Raw genomic sequence first — 8,356 nt, 5'->3', positions numbered from 1 at the left:
GGCCCTGTGCTGTAGTCCACTTCCTGCTTTTGGAGCGGTCTCCGGTCACAAATGAATGAATGCATGAATTCACATGCATTCAAACGGCGCCAGAGTTCACTTCAACCGAACCGAGACAGAGGTTTTTAGGTTCGCTTTTTTGGTCCGCATCAGAGTTCGATTGTGCATTCACACCTCCCCAAATGAACCGGACTTTCTAGACAAATGAACTAGAGTTTGATTAAAGACTAAACAGGGCTGCTGTGAATGCACCCTAAAATCAGGCGTAAGACCTTCTTTTATTTGATAAATCTTATAGTTGGATTGGGTTTCCTGAGCTACCCTTTAGTTATGCTGCTATAGACTTAGACTGCTGGAGGACATAGTCTGCTGTCTTTACTCTCTCTAGTCTCCATGTTTGTATTTACATTTTTTGCAGTGATGAACTTTTTCTCTGCTTGTCTTCCCTTAGAAACTCCACCTTGGCCCGTCGTTTTGTGTCGGTCTGAGCCTCTTTCCTATTATTTCGAACCCCAGCCAGTGGAGGAAGGCGGTCCATCCCGAGCCTGGTTCCGCTGGTGGTTTTGTTCCTAATTAAAGGGAATTGTCCCTTTCCACTGTTGCCTCCGTGCTGCTCAGGATGGGGGACGGTGCCAAAGTGAAGAGTCGACTCAATCTCCTGGCTTCCAGCTTTTTGCTACTTGTCATGTCATAATATAGTGGATGTGAACGTAATGTGTTATAATTGGATTGAATTTACTGTAATTAGATTTGAATCTGGATTTGTTTTGACTTGTTACTTTTTGTGTAGTGTCCTGGAACTTTTGTTGTGAATTGGCGCCATGTAAATAAACGAAATTAAACTGTCTGGGTGAACCCTGTAAAGTAACATTCGGGATTGTTTCCTTCTTAACGTATAAACTGTGTAACAAACCTCTAAAATCACACGCCAGTTTCTAACCCATGTAAAACTAAAAAATGCTGGAATGCTGGAAAATGTGGACGGAAAGTTTTAAGACTATAGCAAAACTTTATTTTTTAGGACAACTACAAACCTGTTGGCTTTGACCCAACATGTATTTGAATTTTGGCACAAACCACACTGTTTTCGTTCATGAGAATGTTTTAACACCCAGCAACAGCAAACTGGTTCAAGATCATTTTTTCTTTGTCATTGTTTATTCTGTCATGGGTTAAAGACTTTGATCCCCAGGATTTGGGATATATTATGTGTTCTAGACGTTCCTCAGTTCTTTATTTTTGCCACTTCATTTTTGCTGTTGTTTCTTTTTTAATGCCTTGCAAGTAATTAAATGAAGTTTTGTTCCTCCTTAGTTTCCTGTCTTGGCTATTGAGACAGGAACCAACTCAGCATACAACCTTGACATTGTGGATTTATAACTTTTAACACACAGGGTATACGCTCAGTCTAACACACAATGTCAGGAAACAAACTAGAGGTAGTGCCTCAGGGTCAGAACTTCAGTCTGATGTATGGATCCATGTTGTTTATCTTGTTTCGTAACTGCATGATTTATTTTATCTATGCAATATCTCTCTACTATCCCCTCTTCAGCTTCTTCATTCCCTGCTTTATCTGACCATTTTCTTAAACGTTTTAGTCAAACTAAAGGGGACAAAAACCACGGGACTACAGGAAAAACAATCCCCACGAGATAACACTTTCCAATCTGCAGAATGGGGATAGGTACCTTCAAACTTCCTATCGGGGATCAGAAATAGTAAAATGACAAATGGAAAGCGCCAAAACCGATTCAAATCTATGTAGGCTATGTGACAAGTTCTACATTGAGTGAGAAAAAAAATGGTTGCCCCATTCAGTTGGGTTCAGGTTTGCTACATTATGCAAAAAATTGTCCTATTTCTCACAATTTTGAGTGGTCCACTAGTCTCTAATAGTCGCAGCCCTTTATGCTATGGGAAAATCTATGCTGTTGCAATCTGTTTTAATACTGGTATGGAGATATTTGAACTTTATTTCTGCTGTTTTATTGTAAAAATTGAAAAGAAAAAAGAGCCAAACAAAAAATCTGGCTATAGCTATAGTCACTGAGTTTCAGTTTTGGCATACCACTGGTATCCGTCTAAAACATTAAAAGCAAAAAAATCAATTGCCAAGATATGTCTGAACGACAATGATAAATAGTTATGGGATCCTCAAAGTGAGATGGCTGGATCCTCGACAAACAGGGTCACAAAACTGTACGATAGTCATTGGCATCCAGTTTAGCTCAAAAGGTGACAAACTGATTTACTCAACTCGGCTCAACTGGATCTATATCACACTTTTAATTACCCAGTTTACCAACAAGTCAACCTGACTGTCAACACTGCATCCATCCGCAGCTAACCCATCCTATTAGATAAACCACAACACAGCGGGCCACTAATTGTGCACGAAATGTGTGAAAATAGATGAAGCTCGAACTCTTTCAGATTTCTAGTTCCCACGGCACATACTTGAGCCCTCTCCCCCACTGTCTCCCTCCCCTTCCTGAAAAACCCTGTCCATATCTCCATGTTTACTGCATGTTGACATGAAAAATATTTCAGGGTGAAATAGCGATGATTTATATATACACATGGTCTCACTGCGTTCTCTGTTTGTCTTCAAACTTCACTTTTCCCCAAATCGTGTATATAAACCGTGTTTAAAAAGGGGCCATCGCACACTGCCTTATTCCTTGGACTCCTAACACGCTGGGACGCACCGTTTGACAGAGGAGCCGCTGCCTTTTTATGGACCTTTTAACAAAAATGGAGCTTTTCCTCTCGCCTCAGGCTGCCGGACGAGGGCAACCTATTGGGGGTCTGCGCATTTCGACAAGACATGGACTTCATTTTAAGCCGTTATTATGACAGACGGCTTGCATTGATTGATAACGGGGGGCGAATGTGACAGCGTTTCGTGGACGTCAGAGAAGCAGAACGTGGTGCCGTGAACGGCGGGAGTCTGGCAGTTTTCTGTGACCTCTGGAGGAGCGAAGAAAACTGAAAGGCTGTTGAAAGACTTCCAGACCGGTGGAAACTTCTCTCGCTCCTTTCATCACCTGTGTTCGTGTGTCTGGAGTGTGTATGGATGTTTACACATAACAGCGAGCTTGTGATGCTTAGCTGTGGCAGTGGGCATGACGACAAGTCTCCAGGTTCTCTGCTACCGTTTACTAAACAGAGCTTGATAGGCCACCACTGTTTTAGTAAATACAGAGGGGCATGCATGCATGTGTGTGTGTCCTTGTGTGTGTTTTGGGTTGAACTGGTACCAAGAAAGTTCACTGTTCAGGTAGCAACTACTGAAGGTGAAAAGGTGGATCCCTTCTGCAGGAGCAAACGGAATCTGCCGCAGAGAAAAGTGCCATTTATTTGCTTTTTTTTATTCAGATCCATAATCAGGACATTTCTAAGTTCTTACGCACACAAATCTGTCATGCATAACAGCTCCAGAAGACTGGTTCCCCGGCCGAGTTTATAACATAAACACCACACACTTGTGCGCACGCACGCACACGCCCCAAAAGTGCGTGCGCGCGCGCGTGCGGGGGGTGTGCGTTCCGTTAGTTCGACAGGTGTGTGGAAGACTGCCACGAGCCAGGCGGCAGGTGGAGATGAGGATTTATAGATTTTAATTGTATCAGCTTGTTGAGCAATAATTCTACTGCCTGCGGCGGCGGCGTGCGCTGCTACAGCAAACCCGTGACTGATGGGTGATGAGCCGGGTACCTTCTCAGTCGTAAACGAGGATTAGCTTTTACTGCAACGGCCTGACATCTTAGGGTCTCAGAGCACTGTCATTTTCTGCCAATTAAAAGGAGCCATATAAACTTTAACAGGTGATGACAGTTTCAAACAAGCAAAAGTGCCGTTCTGTTTTTTTTAGAAACGAGGTAGGAGGTAAAACCATAATTATCTTGAGATGGATAACCTGCACTTAAAAGTACTTGTGAGTGTACAGAAAATTATTAGGTACAAATTGGCAGACAAAGAAAAGGGAAAGGGAGGTCCTGATGGATGCCGGCTTGAGGGTTCCGATAAACGCAACTTTCCTTTTAGTTTTTAGGGAGTAAATCCCTCGGGTTTTCAACCAGTTCTTATCTGCGCAGCCTCATGTGGAACTCCAGGGTCTCCGCTTGTTCCCTTTCCCGGTGATTAGCTGTTATGAATTTGCCTAAGGTGGAAACTGCCAGAGTAAGTCGTCTCAACAGTAGCGGCTGCTGTTAATGAAGTCACAGAGACAAACACCTCGAAATGTTTCTGTTGGCAGGAAAAGTGATAATGACGGAGCAACAGAGGCGGAAGGCCTCCTTGTGTCTGTCAGCGCAGTGTTTGAACATGATACGGAAAGAAAACAAAAGAAAAAAAAAAAAGACAGGTTGCCTGAATCTTTTGGGGATTTTAATGATCGCAGAGCCAACTTGAGATGGAGGCACACTGCGTCAGGACAATGACATTGTGTATTTCCCCTACCCTGGCTGACCTAAGTTTGGTCATTTTAGAAGTGACTTTCTATCAAAAACCTTATCTGCCGTCAGAGCATGGAGGATAAGGACAAGAATCCACACCGACATTTGCAGAAAAGGGCAGAAATTAGCCTTCTGGCCGATGACTAGATCGTTTTTCAGGCAACTCTTTCTCAAAAATGTCCTGCTGGTATAAAAGAACACTACATTAGCTAATATTAAACCTCTACTGCGTGACATCGTTAGTTTAGCACAGGGGTGGGCAATCCCGGTCCTGGAAGGCCTCTATCTTGCATGTTTTACTTCTTCCACACCCGATTCAGCCTGTTAATCACCCGTTGATTCAAATCAGGTGTGCTGGAGCAGAAAAACAAGTAAACCATGCAGGATGGTGGCCCTCCAGGACCAGGATTGCCCACTCCTGGTTCAGCATGTTGCTGTCTTCTCAACCCAACGGCGTTTCGAGCATTGATCGTGTAAATGTGGCTGTCCTGATTGACTCTGTTGAATGTTTCAGTCTGCCAGGAGTTAGACAAACCTTTGACTGACTCGATGTGCCGATCAGGGGGACTGATCCATTCAGCAGCCTCAGCACCTGTGGCACCATATACCCGAGCTATGCTACGCACGAACACATCAGCGTAGTGTCACTGACGTTTTTTTTTTTGGTTTAAAAAAACAGCAACAAACTAAACAAACAGTGGCATGCGTAGAGGTTTTAATATAAGCTGATGTAGCGTTCTTTTACACCAGGATGACATTTTGGAGAAATAGTTGTTTATATAAGCCTGAAAAACAATATGAAACAGGCTTTCATTTTGGCTGGTCGTTAGCTTATCCTGAAGGAAGACTTGAGCCTTTTTCTTCATGCTCCGTGTTCTGTGGCTGATATGGAACACACCCTAAATGACCAGACTGTTCCTTTAACGTTGGCTCCTTGTATATTTCAGATTTTGGTCCAGTATTTCTTCTATCATGCTCAAAAACCTTTCAAAGACCTTTAGGACATTCTCATGTTAAATGCTCCACACATGTTATCAATCAGAGCTTGTGTATTGACCAGGAAGATTTTTGATAAAATTGGGTTTTACAGTTTGATGCTCTTTTTCCTTTTTTAAAGTTTATGATATCGTTTGTACTACTTTTTTTTATTGTTATTGATGATTTCTTTATTCTATAACTTGTGCTTTTACTTGCTGTATTCTTCACTGCTGTGTGATGTGGCTTTTTAAAAGGAAAGCACAGTTCAGATCCTTGAGAGTCTGCGGAAAGGCTATGAATGGTTACCATCTTACCTGCTGCGGATAGCTTTTTGAGCAACCTCAGCTTGGAGAAATGGTTTAATTCTGACCGGATCGATGAGTGAAAGACTAGTCCGAGAAGGACCAAGACCAAAGTGGACTTCTGTCATCGTCAAACTAACTCCAATCACAAAACTTTCATTGCGTTTTCTTGTACTCAATCGTCTATAAACCTTTTAACTGCAGCCAAATTCACATCAGTTATTCCAGCAGAAATATTAGGATATTCTCAAGCTGCACTAAAATGAGCTACAGCTAGCCACTTCGGCTGCTTTTGCACTTACAAATGAATATAAAATTTGACTCAAATACCACGTAGGAGTGACTTAAAAGTTTTATAAAATAGTGTTTGCATGAACCACTTTAAGATGGCAGCAATCCACTTCGGTAATTCCACTTCACCTCCCTTAAAGTAGCCGTTAGCTCATTAATCTCTGTCAATATGAGACTCTTTCCTTAAAAGAGCTACTGACGACAGATAAGACAATGATGTTTAAAGCATTTCAACAGAGGCCCACTTCAAAAGATCTAAACTGTCACTTTAAGTAATCTGTTCTGTAATTGACGTGACTCTTGCTTACTTAATCACTGTCTGTTTCATAATGCCCACTGCGGCAGCTCAATATAGGTTTTTTTTTCCCTTTTATTAGCCTGGATGTCAAGACATCTTTATTTATTAAAGTTTGTGTTGTGGGTGTCGTGTGACTCAGGACTTTTCACGCAGTTAAATCTGATATGAGAGCAAGTCTGACACCACTTCTGAAGCAGGAATCTGCAATCCGTCCAAATGTAACCACATCACTTGTTTTAAAATCCGTTATGCAAATTTTGACAGGTTGACCTCCTAGCCCTGAGACATTTACCATTTGTGCCAAGATGTTAAATTCCACTTGGTACACCTCGTAGAGCAAAATCCTCGTCTTCTTCACTTCCTTCTCGCTTTTTCTTTTTTTTTTTTTTTCGTATTTAATGTAAATGACTGTCATGCTGCCCTTTGTTTCGGGGTAAATAGAAGCCTAAGGGGGGAACACCAGTAAGAGGGGTTTTATTTATTTCAAAAACAAACAGGCCGATCAAACAGGGATTAGAATAAAAACAGGCAGATTAGCTTCTCTTTAGAGTGCAGTCAGCCCAACTCTGTAATTTAACAAGTGTGGAAAACTACCACTAATTAGCTACGTTAATGACTATGTGAAGCTCCAATGTACCTTCTAAGACACTGATTTTCAACAACCTTTAATTCGATATCATATACTTTTATAAACCACTGACCTTTTTTTATAAATGGTATTTGTTCATTGTTCTGTATATTTGTATTGCAGACAAAAGAAATAAAGGAATAATTTAATTGTTTTTTTTTTAAACTGTAATTTTTGTGATCGTTGTAACAAAGGTTTAAGATCTGAGACCTTTATAGCTGTTAAAACATTTCCGAATCATGGTCAAACCTATTGAAAAATAAAGACAACCAGCAGCTTTTAAACTCGGATATGTTCCTTCTTTCGTACAGCCTTCCTGAAATCCCTTATCTCCCTGCACCGAAGCCGCTCGCATCCAGTCAGCACTCTCTATGTGTACGTTTTAGGATGCCGAGGGATTTTAGGGCTTGGGAAGGAGGACGGCATGGGAATGTGGCTTTCCAACGTTTAGGAAAATCAGTTAACTATCCATCACACACAGATCGGATTACACTGACATGTGGGTTCCACACTACTGGTCACTGCTTTCCTGACGGGGGGGCACCGTTTTTTCCACCAGGATTTATTGGCTTACTTTCTCTTTTCTTCCGGGTTTTTTTTTTTCTTGGAATTGGGGAAGGGGGGAGATCCCGGGAAACATAAAAAAAAATGCATTTCTGTGAAAACATGAACATGACACTGTAATTCTAAAACCTTTTATTCATATCAAAACACAACTTGACAGCACTGTAGCACATCTAACAAATTCATCCTGACCAGTAAAAGTTACACCAACAAACCGCGATACATCAACGTATACATAATTACCACCAGTTTAGTACATTCCCAGACTGTAAAATAATCCTATTGTTTACATATAGAACTGCAATACCCTGACCAAAAGTCTACCTTATTTGTTTTTTCCCCTCTTTGAGTGCAATGACTTCATCCACGATGTTGACAACGGTGTAATTTAACTACACCTCTAAATGTGCTGCCTGTGCATCGAGGGGGCGATACCATCAGAGAATCGCAGATAGCGACGTGGAACGGCCAGGTGTCAGCAGACTGGGCCGAGGTTCTGTTAACATCGAGTCAGATCTGATAGAGACTAGCTTAAGTTGGGAGTAAAAGCTGACAGAGGATCTGAAAGAGGCTGAAAGTGTTTTTTTTTTTTCTTTTTCGGGGGCTGAAGAGCTGAGGCTGCTGCACCTGACTCAGCTGTTTCTGTGGGAATCAAAGCCGTTTGACTCAACTGTCACACACTGCTGCCATCTCAACTGTCTCCGTCAGCGCAAACATACGTTTTGGTTTTTTTTTTTGTCCCCCCCCCCTTGTCTTGTTTTTCCACAGCAGAATGGCTCTTAAACAGAAGTAACAGCAGATATTTGAAATTTCCTTTCAACAGTCTTTGCAAACA

The sequence above is a fragment of the Kryptolebias marmoratus genome, linkage group LG9 (assembly GCF_001649575.2).
Source record: "Kryptolebias marmoratus isolate JLee-2015 linkage group LG9, ASM164957v2, whole genome shotgun sequence".
Taxonomy (NCBI): Eukaryota; Metazoa; Chordata; class Actinopteri; order Cyprinodontiformes; family Rivulidae; genus Kryptolebias; species Kryptolebias marmoratus.
Note: the sequence above shows the minus strand (reverse complement) of the source record.